The following is a 17,478-nucleotide window of genomic DNA, read 5'->3' as shown; positions in this document are numbered from 1 at the left end:
AAAACCATGCAGTTTACCTGTTGATGGTCACTTAGGTGTTGCACAAGATTTTGCTCTCCTACATTATTTTCCAAGATTGTATCACTGTGTAGGCCATATTGGCCTCCAACTTGCTGTATAGCCCAGGCTGTCCTCAAACATATAATCCTCTTGCCTCAGCCTCTTTTTTTGGGGGGGAGGGGTATCAGCCTCGAGTTCTGGGATTTCAGGGTTGTGCCACTATCCCCAGCTACTTGTAAAATATTTCGTTCAACCTTTTCTTGACTATTTCCTTTTTATCCAAGCCACTTGTGTTAGTCAGTTTCCTGTGACTATAGCAAAATACTTGGAAGTGAGTACTTTAAAAAGTAAAGAGGCTTATTTGGGTCACAGTTTTGTAGGTTCAGGGGAATGGTGCTATGATTGGCTTGGCTTTGATAAGGACTCCCTGGCGGATAGTATCACAATGGCAAGAGTTTGTGTAGCATGATAGATCAAATGATGAGACAGGAGACCAGGGAGGTGCCACTCATTCTTTTTATAGCTCATTTTCTTGAGAACAGCTTACTCCTCCCAGGAGACCAGTATCAATCTTGTCTGAAGGCAGCAACTACAGAGACTTAATGACCACCCACTAGATCCCCACCCACCACACTGGGGACCAGGCTTCCAACACATGAACTCTTAGAGGGGAAACCTCATCCAAACTATAGCAGCACTCCTGGATTCTAGGGCATTTTGCTTTTGCCATCCTCATCACAAGAGCAACAATTTAACTTTTGGGGAAAAGTGTACCCATATAATGGGCCAAGAACTGTCATATCCATGAATATCCAAAATAAAAGCTCTAGAGGGTCTCAGAGTCTAGAACAGGAGGAAGGGGAAGGACTTCTGAGGTTGCTCTTATGGAGCCCCCTCCCACCTTTGGCTCTAGTCTAGACCCCTGACCTCGCCGGCAGCTGGCTGTGTGTAGAAGTTTAGTTGGAAGCATGGCCGACTGCTCCTATGTAAAGCCCACCAAGCTCATGCTCAAGGACCAAAAGCCAGAAGTAGAAAGAAAAAAAAAAAAGAAGAGGAAACAAGAAGAGGGTGAAGAAACCCAACTTGATGTTGTTGGAATATGGTACACAGTAGCCAACTTCAGTGATATTTCAGGAACCATTGCCATTGAAATAGATAAAGGAACCTATATCCATGCACTTGATAATGGTCTTTTTACACTGGGAGCCCCACATAAAGAAGTTGATGAAGGTCCTAGTCCTCTTGAGCAGTTTACTGCTGTCAAATTGATTCCAGAATTGCCCTGAAATCTGGCTATGGAAAATATCTTGGTATCAACTCAGATGGACTTTTTGTTGGACGTTCAGATGCCATTGGACGAAGAGAACAATGGGAACCAGTGTTTGAAGATGAGAAAATGGCCTTACTGGCCTCAAATAGTTGCTTTATCAGATGCAAGGAAGCAGGGGATATACAAGCACAAAGTGAAACAGCAGGAAAACAAGAAATGATAAAGATTAGATCGTATGCTGAAAGGGAAACCAAGAAAAAAGATGACATTCCAGAAGAAGACAAAAAGAATATAAAACAGGTGAAATCAACTTAATAAAAAAATTTCAGTTTTCAAGACCATAGACTTAAAATCAGTAAAGAAGACAGTAAAATTATTATTATTTTTTTTGTCTTTTTGAGACAGGGTCTCGCTAAGCAGTTCAGGCTCGCCTTGAGCTCACTTTGTAGCCCAGGCTGCCCTCGAACTCGCAACGATCCTCCTGCCTCATCCTCCCTAGTGCTGGGATTACAAGTATGCGCCACTGCGCCCAGAAACAGTAAAATTCTTTAAAAAGGCTTGGAAAGATGGGTTTTTGCTTGAGACTCTTCTGGACAGAAGAGCCAAGTTGAAAGCTGGTAGATAATGCAAATGACCAGGATTTTTGTTTCTGCCTACTGTTTTTGTTTTTTCTGAATAAAATATTCAGTGGTAGTTCTTTATACAAAAAAAAAAAAGGGGTCTAAAATCAATTCACAGCTTTGAAAAAATGGGTCTGAAAGCTTTAGCAAAGAGGTGAGTGGGTTTTGGGCACAGTAGTCAGTGTTAGTTATTGTTGACTTCTGTCATTGCCCAGGAAACAAATACATGACTCACTGTGGTGGGTGGGATTGCAAATGTGAGTGCTCCTGCTAGGTTGACTAGAGAGGAGCATTAATGAAAAAGATGATCTTCAGAAAGGGTTATTCTGGTGGCACCCTTCTATTGGACATACCCTAATGTGAGAATTTAGTCATTTCTGCTTTTGGTTCTGTCATTTTGGTTCTGTCTCTCACACGTACTCACATATAGAGGATGTGGCTTTCTTGTGAGTAACCCCTTTTTGGACAGAGGAGCTAACCAAAATGAAGCAAAGTTTGTTTGTTTGTTTGTTTCCTGGCATTTTACAGGTATGTAATTTGTTCAACTCTCCTTCCACTACAGCTAGTTTGATAATCTTGTAGCTGTCAAATGTCCAGAAGGTTGGTGGATGATGACTGCACACCAGGATTTTGACAAGTTCTCATGCACTTTGGAGGATCTTTTTCTTCTTTCCTTTTTTTTTTTTTTTTTTTTGTACTGGGGATTGAACTGAGCTACATCCCCAGTGCACCCCACTCCCCTTTTCCTGAGACAGTCTTGATATGTACTTCAGGCAGGCATTGAACTTACACGGAGCCCAAGCTGGCCTCAAACTCATGGCAATCTTGCCTCAGTTTACTGAGTGCTGGGATTACAGGTGTGCACCACCACACCAAGCCCCCAACCCTTTTTATTTATTTATTTTTTATTTTGAAGCAGAGACTTCCAAAGTGACTAAGTAGCCCAGGCTGGAATCAAGACTTTGATCCTCCTGTCTCAGCCTCCCAAGTACTCAGATTACAGTTGTGAGCTACCACGCACCAGCTCAAAAATAGTAGTTTCTAACACTATTTTTGTTTTGTATTTGGGAGACAGAGTCTTACTATGTAGTTCATGCTGGCCTTGAACTCACTATGTAGCCCAGGCTGGCCTTAAATTCATTGCAGTCCTCCTGCCTCAGCCTCCTGAATAAGTGCTGGGATTATAGGCATAGACCATTACACCCAGTGACACTTGCTTTTCTTTTATCATGAAAGACATGGAGGGAGGCAGAAAGGACAGTAGGGTACATATAAAGGGACATTTTTCCTTTTTCTTCTCTATTTTAGCACCTCTTCAACATTTGTTTTAGATACCTGGCAAATGTTCCATAAAAATCATGAAGGAAGCAAACATATAATTTTAAAGCCTCACCACCATGTGCATATATAATTATTTTTGTTTTGATTCAATGTAAGATGGGCATGGTGGCACATGCCTTTAATCCCAGCACAAGGGAGGCAAACCCAAGAGGATCACCTCCAGTCTGAGGCTAACCTGGGCTACATAGTTCAAGGCCAGCCTAGACTATATGACAAGACCCTATTGAAAAACAATAATAATAATGATAAAAACTGTAAGGAGCAGTATATGGTGTCACCTATAGTCCCAGCTACTTGAGAAGCTCAGGCAGAATGATCTCAATATTGAGCCCAGCCTGGGCAATCAGTGACTCAGAGAGACCCTGTCTCAAAACAAAACATGCTGGGGATATAGGTCAGCATGAAGGCCCTGGGTTCATTTTCCAGTACTGGAGGAGGGAAGTTAATAGGGGTGGAGGTGTAGCTCAGCAGAGCACTTGATTAGTATGCACAAGGTTCTAGGTTCAATCTCCAGCACTAGGGGAAGAAAAGTCAACAGGAATAATCTGGGCAGTGAGACTAGAGGTCATTTTTGGTTTTTAAAAATACTTTTCTAATACAGGCATGCCTGTAATCCCACCACTCAAGAAGCTAAGGCAGGAGACCTTAGAGTTCAAGGCCAGCTTAGGCAACACAGTGAGTTGAAAGCCAGGCAAAACTACATAGAAAGACTGTCTCAAAAAAAAAACCATTTTTTTCTTGTGCCAAGTAGATCAAAGAAATGTTAAATTGTAAAAATAAATACTTAAAGCAAGACAAAAATACTTCTCACATAGGAGATTCTCAGAGGATGTTTATGAAATTAATATTTCCTACATGAAGGGTAAAGCACAAGACCAGAAGGACAGAAATCCAAGCCTCTGATGGTAGCTACATCACTTATTGGCCATGGCACATAACTGCTAGGTCTCACTTTTCTCATCTGTAAAAGAGGTGTATTTAATATTCACCTCACAAGATGATTAGGATTCAATGAATCATGGATGGACTTAATACACACCCTGGCACACAGGAAACCATCTCCACAAAAGCAAGCTACAAGTTGCTGGTTTGGAGGTAGAGTACTAACCTTCACCTTAAAGAGCTTCAGACGGCCAGAGTCAGTGATGTTGCCCAAACACATAAGGAGAACACAAAGCCCAGCCTGCACCATTCTTGTCTTGCAGTGCCGTGCCGGGCCAGGGTGGGGAAAGGCTGCCTCCAATACCCAAGCTCCAGGACCCCCTCAGCTGTCCCTTTTGAATTCTTCTACTAACCAGTGCTCTGAACAGCGGCAACTTGTCAACCAAGGGACATCTGGCAACGTCCAGAGACATTTTTGGCTGTCACGTGTGGGGGGGGTGTTTCTGGCATGGAGTGGGGAGAGATGAGAGACATGGCTGAACGTCCTCCTGCACCCAGGACAAGCCCCAAAGAGTCATCTTGTCCAAAATGTCAAGAGTGTCAGAGCTGACAAACCCACACACCCTTTTTTCCATTCATGAAACCTCGGCCGTTCTGCCAGCAGCCCTGAAGTGAGCGTTGCAGGGCGCACCGGCAGCTCACGTCCTGGAGCTCCTTGGGGAATCCTAGAGCGCCAAAGCAGTGGAGAAACTGGTGTGGGCTGGCACGTTCTGGAACCCCGGAACTTCCTGACTTCCACAGATGAACAGAAATAGCTTCAGAGAGTTTGGAACAAGCTGAAGTTGTGCAGCCCCTAGGACCTGTTGAGACTCCTCTGTCAATGCGTTTACTTGTGTTTTGTGCAGTACTAAGGATTGAGCCCAGGGCCTTCCCACTAAGCTACATCTCCAGACTATTTTTATTCTTGTCTTTTTTTTTTTTTTTTTTTTCTGTTTTTTGTACCAGAAAGTTGAACCCAGGACCTTGCACTTGCCAGGCAGGCACTTGTGCCACTGAGCTACATCCCTGGTAGACTATTTTTATTTTTACTTTAGAGACAGGGTCATGCTAAATTGCTCAGGCTGGGCTCAAACTTACAAACCTCTTGCCTGGGCCTCTCAGAGTGCTGAGGTTACCAGCACGCACCAAAACATCCGGATACCAATGTTTAATTACTCAAATTAGGAGAGCAGAAACCCAACCTCGAGTTGATAAACGGCCTCCTTCCCTCATCTGGACGCTCACTGCCCCCGAACATCCCTTCACATTCCCGGACCTTTGCCCACCATGTGCCTGTGCTCCTGTGGTCTGCGACATTCCATGAAACTGTCACTGCCTTGACTTGGCTATGTTCTTTCTCTTCTACTTTTAACATTTTTTTTAAAAAAAGGAAATTCTTTTTCCTTACTGCTGCTTCAAAGCCAAAACCAAAAGGAAAACTAATTTTGCTCTCATGTATCTACAAAGTATTTTCAAATGCTGCTTTTTATCCTCAAAATTATGCATTTCCTTAAAAATGGGTTGTAGGTGTCTATTCTAGCACCTCAAACCATCCTGGAGGCACAGGAAGTGCCAAACAGATGCATGTAGGAAAAGCTGAGCACCAGTAATGGAGACTACTATGAAATAAACCTGAGCTGGACTTAAATTAATCAATTGGCTTTTCATGTTCACTTGTGAATCTGTCCAAGGCCTAGGCTCCTTATCTGGAAATGGTGGACTCATAGTAAGTGAACCTCTGTGAGTCACTAATCCCTACTAAAACCTGTAGTGGTGGATAAAGCCAGAAAGCCTCAAAGGATAGGACAAGATCACAGCCAAGGACACCTGGATCAGATCTCAATTGGATAAAGACTATAGCCTCAGGCATCTCATTCTTATTTAATTTCTTTTTTTATTTTGTGTTTATTTTTCTTGATTGTTAGCTCTTATTTTTTTTTTTTTTTTTTTTATGGGTACTAGGAATTGAACTCATGACCTCATGCTTGCCAGGTAAGCACTTATACCACTCAGCTATTTCCCTAGCTAGACATCTCATTCTTGAGTGGATTAACTTAATATCTTACTTAGAGAAGTCCTTGAGTGGTTCCACCCTTCTTGAGTACTCCCCTCCCTTCTTCTGATAACCAAATAAATGGACAACCCAGAGAAGGTCTTTGGTCTTAGTCCTGAGAGAATCTTGAATTCTGTGAGAGGGCTTTGATCCTCCTGGAGCCCTGAAATCATTCCATTTGCCTCTTTTTATTTAGCCTTCACTGTACACTCATTCATGAGATTGTGTACCTGATCAGCCCACAATAAGTAAGGGATATTATTAACCCAATAACTGGCACTCAAACAGGGAGTCCTTGGACTGAAAATTTTTTAGCCTGATTGAGTAAGTCTACCTAGAGTAGAAAAGTGTGGGAGACTGAGAAGGCCTTCACAGGATGAAAACTTTGCCAGAGATGCCTGGAGAAAGGAGGGAAGAGAAGCATTCCACAAGGAATGGGGTGAGTCTTCCGGCTGTGAAGAAGCCATCTTTATCCAGGTGTAAAATGGGCAAAAAAAAAAAAAAAAAAAAAAAAAAAAAACCTGCTCCAGGGTTTTTTTAAAGGCCCAAGGGCTCATGTGCCAAAAAAAAAGACCTAAGAAAAATGTTACAAGAAGTAACCAAATGTAATTCATTGTTTCTTTGGACAGGAACTGTAGATATTGACAACTGGGAAAGAGTTGGAAAACATCTTAGAAAGGCACACAGTATGGGAAAAATCATTTCCCCTGAGACAGTCTCAACTTGGAGCCTAGTTTGTTCAGTTTTAAGCCCTTCGCAGAGCTTAGAGTCAGTAGCCTCTGACTCAGACACAGGGGAAACGCAAGAGCTCCCAGTAGAGAAACTTAGGCAGGAGCAGGAGCCTTTCAAAAGAACATCCCATATGGCTCTATCTAGAAGCTTACAGATTTTAAAGTAACATGCAGGGGTGGGGATTTAACTCAGCAGCACAGCACCTCCCTGGCAAGCGCAAGGTCGTGAGTTCGGTTCCCGGTACCGGAGAAAAACCAAAAAAAAAAAAAAAAAAGGTCGTGAGTTTGATTCCTGGTACAAGCAGCCACAAAAGGAGAAACCATTGGCAACCCTTCTTGCTTCCCAGCAGGAACTCAGCAAAGTGGCCTTAATGAGGAGATTGTTTCTTACTTGCCTTTTGAAATCCAGGCACTAAAAAATCTTTTTTTTTTTTTGGTTTTTCTCCGGTACCAGGAACTGAACTCATGACCTTGCGCTTGCCAGGCAGATGCTTTGCCACTGAGCTAAATCCCCAGCCCCTTAAAAAAAATCTTAAAGTATTGTCAATAATAAACCAACCATGAGGGCTCAGGTTATGGTTGGTTTTAATAATACAGGAGGGGGCAATCTAAAATGTTTTAACTGTGGAAAAATGGGACATATTAGAAAAAATTGTAGAGTTCTTGCTGGATCTAATGGGACAGTCGCTGTGACTGCAGCAGCTCGAGGGAACAATGCCTCTCACGCAGAGGGCTTGGGTTCTATGCCTGGACTCTGTCCAAAATGCCAAAAAGGAGACATTGGGCCAGACATTGTCATTCTAAAATCCATAAGGGTGGTACCTTTGCCAATAAAAGGAGATAAGGGCCTTTCTTCAGGCCAACCAAACAATAGAGGAAATATAACTTGTGAGTCAGAGTATCGGTCAGCTTTATCCAGTGCAGAAACACCAGCAGATTCACAACAACCTCAAAGGTGGCTGCCTGGAGGGATATAAATTCCCTCACTAGGGGAATAATGTAAAGTATAGGATTAGATCTTCCTGCAGCTTGCAGACTCACTCTTATCAGGGGTGACAAACCTACCCCAATTCCCACAGGAGTTTGGAGTCTACTGCATGAAGGAACAGTTGGTCTTGTACTGGGAAAGGCTGATCTAAATTTAAAAGGAGTAACTATTGTGCCTGTTGTGATTGGTGGTGATTGTTGAGATGAAATACAAGTTTTTGCATGTGCTATGGATCTCTGGGTTTTTGAACAGGGAGAAAATGTGGCACAACTAATTTTGTTACCTATATATAAACCTTCCTGTGTTAAATATAGGCAGTTCATGAGGGAACAAGACCCTCAGAGCACGACTACAAAAAGAGAAATTTATTTTATGCAAGAAATGACTAAAAACAGGCCTATGTGTTTTATAAAGATCAATGAAAAATGCTTGAAGGTCTAATAGGCAGTGGCGCAGATGTGTCTGTACTTGTTTTAGAACAATGGCCCACCATGTGGCCAACACAAAGGGCCCTTACCTCCTTAATAGGACCGGGATCATCTCAGCAGGTACTACAGAGTGCCTTACCCCTGCCATATGAGGGGTCAAACAAGCAAAAGTGCTTCTTTTTACCATATGTGGCACCTATTCAGGTCAATGTGTGGGGAAGAGATTTGTTACAAAAGTGGAAATTAGTATTGACTAATGATTCTGATCATAACTGTAAACAAACAAATTCTGATTTTGAAATTAAACAGGTAGATTCAAATCCTAAAATTAGACAGATGATGATTAACATGGGATATCAGAAGGATAGAGGAATAAGAAAGAACTTACAGGGAATCAAGGAGGATTACAACCAAGAATGACAGGCTGGGGATTTAGCTCAGTGGCACAGTGCCTGCCTGGTAAGCGCGAGGTTGTGAGTTTGATTCCTGGTACCAAAAAAAAAGAATGACAGGTGTAGTATCGGATATCATCAGGCTTTTCTCTTAAGAGGGCCATTGATGCTTCTCCTTCCAAAACAGCTCTGCCTTTACAATGGAAAACTGAGGAGCCTCTTTGGGTAGATCAGTGGCCCCTTAATAGAGAGAAACTCATCCAGGTACACAAATTAGTTGAAGAACAATTCCAGCTAGGACATTTAGAAAACTCAGTTAGTCCTTGAAATACTCCTGTCTTTGTTATTCCAAAGAAATTGGGCAAATGGAGGTTGTTGCAAGATTTAAGAGCTGTAAATGCTTGCTTACTTCCTATGGGGGCACTGCAAGCAGGACTGCCAAACCCAACTGCAGTTTCCAGAGATTGGCCCCTCATTATAATTGAATTTTTTTTTGTTGTTTGCCTTTTTGAGACAGGGTCTTGTCATACAGTTCAGGGTGGCCTTGAGCTTACTTGGTAGCCCAGGCTTGTCTCGAACTTGCAACAATCCTTCTGCTTCAGCCTCCCAAGTGCTGGGATTACAGGCATGCACCACCACGCCCAGCTCATTATAACTGATTTAAAAGACTGCTTTTTTAACATTCCTCTTTTTCCTGCAGATAGACCACATTTTACCCTTTCTGTACCTAGTTTAAACTTTAAAGAGCCAATGCAGTGATGTCAGTGGGTCACATTGCTTCAAGGAATGCAAAATAGTTTCACCTTGTGCCAGCTCTTTGTACTACAGGCCTTACAGAAAGTTAGACAAGCCTATCCTTCTGCATACATAATTCATTATATGGATGATATCTTACTGGCAACTCCAATTAAAGAACAGTTGTACAACCTCTTTGCAGAAACAAAATGAGATTTAATATCCTTTGGTCTTTGCATTGCTCCAGACAAAGTACAATTGTCCAGTCCTTATTATTACCTAGGAACACTAGTGACTAACAGAGCAGTAAGGCCACAAAAAGCTACAGATTTGTCAAGATCATTTAAAAACCCTAAATGATTTTCAAAAGTTACTAGGAGACATAAATTGGATAAGGCCAAAATTAGGTATTGCTACTTATCAATTAAAACATTTATGTAACATCTTACAAGGAGATCCAGCTATTGATTCCCCTCATAGTTTATCTACAGAAGCTCAAAAGAAACTAACTTTGAAAAAAAAAAAAAAAGGAACTAACTTTGGTTGAAAAGATGTTACAACAGTGTCAGATTTTTAGAGTAAATCCAGATTATCCTCTTATCCTTTATATTTTAAATACTCCTTATTCTCCCACAGCTCTTATAGGACAATTTTATGATAAACAAATTTATTCTATTGAGCGGCTTTACTTTTCTAATCAGTTAATCAAAACCCTGCAATTATATTTACAACAAATTGCAAAGGTTGTCACTATGGGAAGGACAAGATCTAAACAACTCTTTGGTATTGATCCTGCTGTAATCATATTGCCTATTGATTTAAATCAATATTTGACTCTGCTACAACAAGCTCTACATTGGCAAGTAGCATTTGCAGATTTTATAGGACAAACTGATAATCATTTTCCCAGTGATCCTATCTTTCAAATTTTTCTCAAGCATTCATGTATTATTCCAAAAATTACTAAATTTGAACCTATTTGTGATGCAGTAGTCTATTTTACTGATGATTCCTTAAAGAGCAAGGCCGCCATTTGTAGTAAGGATTATCAACAGGTAATAGAGACTCCAGGACTCTCTGCACAAAGGTCTGAAATTACTGCTATTTTGTTTGTCATACAACAATTTAATTCTAAACCTATTAACATAATTGGTGATTCAGCCTATGCAGTCTACCTTACTCAGAGACTTGAGAATGCCACCCTATGGTCAACTTTAGATACGCCTTTATTTAATTTGTTTCTCAGGCTACAAAAGGCAATTCATAGTCAAACAGCACCCTTTTATATTGGTCATATAGGTCTCACTCTAATTTACCTGGATTTTTAACATATGGGAATCAGCAAGCTGATTCATTAATTGCTTTTACTACTCCATTTGATGCAGCTAGACAATCTCATTCATACCACCATCAAAACAGTAAGGCTTTAACCAAAGAATTTCAACTATCCAGGTCTCAAGCAAGGCAAATTGTTATGTGCTGCCCTGCTTGTCAAAAGGTTCCTAGGTCTGTGCCACAGGAGGGCAGTAACCCCAGAGTTTTAAAACATAATGAAGTTTGGCAAATGGATACTACACATCTTTCCTCTTTTGGAAAACTGCAGTATGTCCATGTATCTGTTGGTACGTATTCTCATTTAATTCATGCAACTTGCCACACAAGAGAAAAAATTGGCCATATTCAACAACATTGCTTGTCAGCATTTGCTTCTATGGGTGTTCCATGCATCATAAAGACTGACAATGGGCCTTCATATATTAGTAAACCATTACAATCCTTTTTTCAACTATGGCACATTAAACACATTACAGGAATCCCTTACAACCCTCAAGGACAAGCGATTATAGAAAGAATGCACCTATCTCTTAAAACTCAATTACAAAAACAAAAACAAAAGGAAGGAATATAGATATCCCCACAAGCACAGTTATATTTAGCCATTTTTACTCTAAACTTTTTTCTTTTCCTGGTACCAGGAATCAAACTCATGACCTTGTGCTTGCCAGCCAGGCACTATGCCACTGAGCTAAATCCCCAGCCCATGGTTTTTCTTCTTTTTTTTTTTTTTTCTCTAAACTTTTTAAATCCAGCTGCAGACAATAAATTGAGCCCTGCTGGACTTCATTGGTCAACATCCCATGATGATGCCCAACATAGGGCTCAAGTGCTTTGGAAGGACATCAACACAGGGAAATGGGAAGGACCGGTTCAGCTAATAACATGGGGAAGAAGTTATGCTTGTATCTTAACAAGTGATGGATTCACAAGGTGGCTGCCATCCAAAAATGTACGACCTTGGCAAAAGACATGACTGACCCTGGAGATAGTCCCTCATGATGTCTCCAGTGATCCAAGCACTCCAGAGGATGAGCCCATCCCATGAGGCTCTACCCAGGGATTTGCCAATCAGATGGGCAATCTGCCACCAGCCCCTGAAAATCCTTTCATTGCCTTAATGGCTCCTCTGACAGTATCCTATGTATAACACCTGTTTCAAGAGCAGATTATTGGATTTATGCTCCTAATCCACCATTACTTGGGCAGATTCTCTACCTAAGATTTATCATGAACCAGACACTGCTGACCCTAAATTAGGTAAAAGGTTTTTATTTTTTTCAAATTATTCTTATAAGAGATCGCTACTAATTGACATATAAAAAATTCTGACAAGTCTTTTTATAATTACCAACTTAAAAAATTATTACAATTCAGTTTGACAAAAATATATGAGTGTATTCTAATTTTATAAACAAATTGTCTTTTGTGTGTGTGTGTTTGTTTGTCTCTCTGTCCAATCTGTAAACAGCTGTTTTATTTGAGCTCAATAAATTTTTCTTCTTTTTGTATTTTTGAAGCATTTGCCTATAATTTAATTTGGCTTATAGATAAATGTCATCTAAAATTAAGAATGTAGGCCAGGCATGCCTGTGGTGCATGCCTGTAATCCCAGCACTCAGAAGGCTGAGGCAGGAGGATCATTGTGAGTTTGAGACCAGCCTGGGCTACAAAGTGAGCTCAAGGCCAGCCTGAGCTGCATAGTGAGACCCTATCTCAAAAAGACCAAAATTAAATTAAATTAAATTAAACTAAATTAAGAATGTACTTCCACCAAGGTTACCAGCTGGTCAAAATGATGTCAAAATTGGTTTTATAAATGTTATATGTATTGTTGTTTATGTATTATGACTTGAGGGTCCCTCATTGTTCAAATTTAATGTGTTAAATACTGAGATTACACTTTCATTGGCTATAAAAATTTATTAGAGAATTACACAAAAATTCCTTAGTGTGAGGAGAAACTGTAGACAGGACTTTAATTGATGAATAAGGAAGCAGCTGCCTGGAAAATTCTTCCACTCCTTGTTCATTGATGGGAAACCCCAATAATTTCCACAGCCTTATGGGAGACATCCCAATAAATAATTGTTCAAAATATATTATGATGGTATATTTATATTGGTAATCATCAAAAAGTTAAGTTTAAAAAAATAAGATGATAAGGTTTTCTGATTAGAAGATATTCTTAGTACAAAACTAAATTGAAAAACAAAATAATGACAATTTGTTATTGCCAGTCTCATGATGTGTTAAATGTATTCATGCCTTTCAAATGTACCATATGCTAAAATGTAAAACTGGGATTGTTATACTGATAGACATTTGCCTTTCTCTTGTGTCCAAGATATTTCTAATAAGAGGTTTCATGTCAAGCCAACATAAGGTCTTCAGTCAAATGGTAATTTTTAGCAAAAACCTATGTGATTTGTATGCTATATATGTGCCTCTGCCTTTAGAGATGCTTAGATATTGAACAGCCCAGACAGAGTTACAAACTTCTTCAATGACATCCTATTAAAGGACAATAAGTTAGGTAAACGTTTCTTACGTATTAGATAGGGATAATTGACTAAAAATGTTACTGTACTCCAAGATGGAGATTTAAATGTATTTCAAAAGTGTCATCATGCCTGTTATGCTATACGACTATGTATGGCTATTGATTTCAAATTTTCATTGTAAAATTGTATAACCGTTGTCTGTTAACATTCTATAGGGATTCAACTACTAGAATGTCCTTGGTTGGTAAAAATAACAGTTCTCTGGCTATACTTTATATTTCAAGGTGCCCCCCACTACAATATAATGTCATTAATCTTCTGTTCTAGATGTGCAACAACTGAAGTTTGGAGACCAAAAAATAGAAACGTAGATGAGCTAAGCAGAGAGCCAATATTTTGGCCTTAGCCCTCTGAGGTCATTGAGAACCCAGGACATAAGAGAACCTTTGCTTAGACATCCTATAACTCAGTTGAGTCCCTGATCTTCTGATCAAGAAGATTGTGGGACCACAGAAGAAAGCAATTCTACAGTATGTAGTGTGCCTAAGGAGAGTCACCAGGAGAGAAGAATCTCCCAAGCTTTCAGAGAAAGCAACTTGGTCAAGCAATGGCCATGACTCATCAAGAGGGTTGACACTAACAGAACTGAGAGGCACTGTACTCTAAGGTAAATCCTGAGGAGATTTAGCTGACCTTGACAGATAGCAAGACGTTAATTTTAATACAGGTCTCACCTTAACTTGGTCTTTGAAAAATCAGCAGAAAAGTATAACCACAAGATCTATAAAGCACCATAGTAATACTAATTTCTCAAAAAAATTGGTTATTCTTGTCTAGAAGACTACCAAAATCCAAGCAACCATATAGATGAAACCAACAATAAATATGCTAGATTTCTTCTACCAGGATCCACCAAATCCACCTTATGAAGACAATTCACAACTTGTCATAAATCATCATTATGGATGCCACCCTGGAACATGTTGTCATAGAGGGACAAGATCTTCAAACCAGTGCTGAAGTCTGCTGCCAACAGACTCACCATGGATTCTTCAGTGGACTGATTACATTAACATGTTTGCACCTTTTACTTCTGTTCTTAGTCTGCTATGGGGGACACCAGTTTGACAATACTAGCCATGTTTCAATTGCTGCAATTACAAAAGCAAAAAGGAGGAATTGATGGAGATCACTATGAAGCAGACCTGAGCTGGACTTAAATTAATCAATTGGCTTTTCATGCTCACTAGTGAATCTGTCCAAGGCCTAGGCTCCTTATCTGGAAATGGCGGACTCATAGTAAGTGAACCTCTATGAGTCACTAATCCCTACTAAAACCTGTAGTGGTGGATGAGGCCAGAAAGCCTCAAAGGATAAGACAAGATCACAGCCAAGGACACCTGGATCAGATCTCAACTGGATAAAGACTGTAGCCTCAGGCATCTCATTCTTGATTAGATTAACTTAATACCTTACTTAGAGAAGTCCTTAAGTGGTTCCACCCTTCTTGAGTACTTCTCTCCCTCATAACCAAATAAATGTGGGCAACCCAAAGAAGGTCTTTGGTCTTAGTCCTGAGAGAATATTGAATTCTGTGAGAGGGCTCTGATCCTCCTGGATCCCTGAAATCATTCCATTTGCCTCTTTTTATTTAGCCTTCACTGTACACTCATTCATGAGATTGTGTACTTGATCAGCCCATAATAGCTAAGGGATATTAATAACCTGATACACCAGCATGGAGCTAAGCAGCCCTCCAACAAACACATTTTCCGATTGGGTGCCGAGCTGGTCATGGGAGCAATGGACGAGCCTCAGAGCTGGGCCAGAGGCAGGAAGGTTCCTCAGGCTGAGCTGTGCTGGGAAGTAGCTGCCCTTCCCTCTGCCAGCCACATCCCAGCTGCACTCTGGAGCCCAGGCTGGGGCCTAAGCACAGGCTCCCCATGCAGGAAGGCGAGGGCAAACTGGAACAGCACTGCGGGCAGGCTGGAAGAGAACTGAGCCTGTGCTTCAGGAGGATGAGCACAGGACAAGCAACAGAACAAAGGCCAGAGTGAGAAGGAGCCCACAGGACAGCTCAGCCCCCATGATTCTTACCTCTCTGACCCTGTCTTACCCCTTCCTCAGTTTTGTCCAGTTTCAATCCTGATTTGGAAAATAAAGGCCACGGATCCTGTCAGCAGCACAAGGAACATCACAGCCATGATTTCTAGCTCACATCCACTCCTGAGCATGATCTCAGAGTTCTCAAACACTGACTCCTCAGGGTGCAGAACAGTCAATCACAAGAGACGGGTTTGTTAAGGACCAGGCTTTAACACTTCTAGGGCATCCTTAATGAATTACTGGTAGGGCTACAGAAGCTTCCATTCGTGCCACCAAAGCAAGTGTCACACATTTTGAAAGTTAAAGTTGATTACCTCTTCAGATACATAAAAAAAGTATATTAAAGCATCTTCCAACCTGCAGAAAAGAAGGCCCTGGGGCTGGGGATGTAGCTCAGGTCATGAGGTCAGTTCCTGGTACTGGAAACAAACAAACAAACAAACAAACAAAAAAAGGAGGCCCCTAGCAGAAGATAAAGAAGCTCTTGTGAGAGCCCCAAGCAGCAGGCCATTTGTCCTAGTAAGAAAATGACAAGGAAACTCCTGGAGTTCAAAGTCCCAGAAAATAAAGCTTCTTCAGCCAAAAGAGGTCCAGCTTTGATGGATTCTTATTTTAACCAAAGAAAAGCTCAAAGAAGAAAAGGTTCAGATTTCCCATGGCTGCAACTGGATCTTCATTGGTGGGTATCTTTGTGTGTGTGTGTGTGTGTGTTTGAGACAGGGTCTCACTATGCACTTCAGGCTGGCCTTGAGCTCACTTTGTAGACCAGGCTGGTCTTGAACTCACAACATGCACCACCAAGCCTGGCCACTGGGAATCTTTGGTTTACTTCTCACACGTGAGCAGGGCAGGAAGCAGTGAGAGCACACTGATAGTTGTGACTCTGGGCTGCTCTGTAAGAAAGCCTGGGATTGTTCCTGTGCCAGCCTTTCTGTAATATGCTCCTATATTTGTGCTGGATCTCGGTCATTGTCCAGTGTTATGGTTTGTATTTGGGTGTCCCCCAAAGCCTAATGCAGTCATAGGGGTGGTTTCTAGAGTTTATGATTGATTCACTGTCCAATTATGGATGTGAGTGCTACACCCACCCTGGGGCAGGTAGTTTGCATATAATGTAAGCAAGGGAAAGAGGCTGCTTGCCGCTGCTCCTCCTTTTTGCTCTTGTTGCTTTTGCTATTTTCCACCACCATGAACAGTTGCCCTCTGCCATGTGCTACTCTGTCTTGGATCCAACCGAGTATGGACTGAAATCTCCCCAAACTGTAAGCTAAATAAACCTTTCCTTCCTTAATTTTGGGTGTCAGGTATTTTGTCTCAGCAAACAGAGAAAAGTAACCGAGACATCCAGTCCGCTCCTGGAGATGGCCAAGTGTGGCCCTTGGGCCCAGCTGGGTCTGCAAAGCAGAACCTCTGATGGAGGCTGCAGGGCTGGGAGGATTCCTTCGAGGCATGGTCTCAAGGTCCTCACAAAGAGTCCTCAACAAGGCTCCATGGCAGAAACCCAGAGGCTTGTGGAACCTGGACCTGAGACACCAGCAATAGGATGACTTCCGGCTCTTTAGCCACTATTTCCCTTGGTGGAGACCTTATATGCTTGGGTAGGCAGGGCAGGAGAGAGGAGTGTCAGTGCCTCAGTGCCAGTCACTCTGGACTTCTCCATTTCTTTCATTTTCTTTTCTTTTGTCTTTTTCTTTTCTGTTTTTGTTTTTTAAACAGGGTCTCATTAGGTACTTCAGGCTGGCCCTGAATACACTATGTAGCCCAGCCTGGCTTTGAACTCGTGTTTAGTACTGGGATTACAGGCATGGCTACCAAGCCTGGCATGGACTTCTGTATTTCTAAGCATCTCTAGGTAACTTTCCATCTCCAGGCTACAACTCTGGGGAAAATATATTTCAAGCTCCTAGGCATAAAGAGAAAAGTCAAGGTCAGTGAAAACAGACCACAAAGACTACAAAACCACCCTGACACCTGTATCTGGTTCAGACCCAGGTTCTGTCAGCTTTCCAAACTCAATAAAGTTCCTTTGTTTGGTTTTCTTTTTTTTTTTTTTT

General features: G+C 41.3%; 1 pseudogene; it reads left to right on the top strand.

Moving 5' to 3' along the window:
- Positions 1 to 634: 634 nt before the first annotated feature.
- The window catches only part of LOC102004774, a 41,803-nt pseudogene continuing 24,959 nt past the window's right edge, over positions 635 to 17,478 (top strand).

This window comes from Chinchilla lanigera, unplaced genomic scaffold (genome assembly GCF_000276665.1).
Source record: "Chinchilla lanigera isolate Chin_1 unplaced genomic scaffold, ChiLan1.0 scaffold00051, whole genome shotgun sequence".
Classification (NCBI taxonomy): Eukaryota; Metazoa; Chordata; class Mammalia; order Rodentia; family Chinchillidae; genus Chinchilla; species Chinchilla lanigera.
The sequence above is the reverse complement of the archived record's forward strand: the minus strand, read 5'-3'. Positions and strand labels throughout refer to the sequence as shown.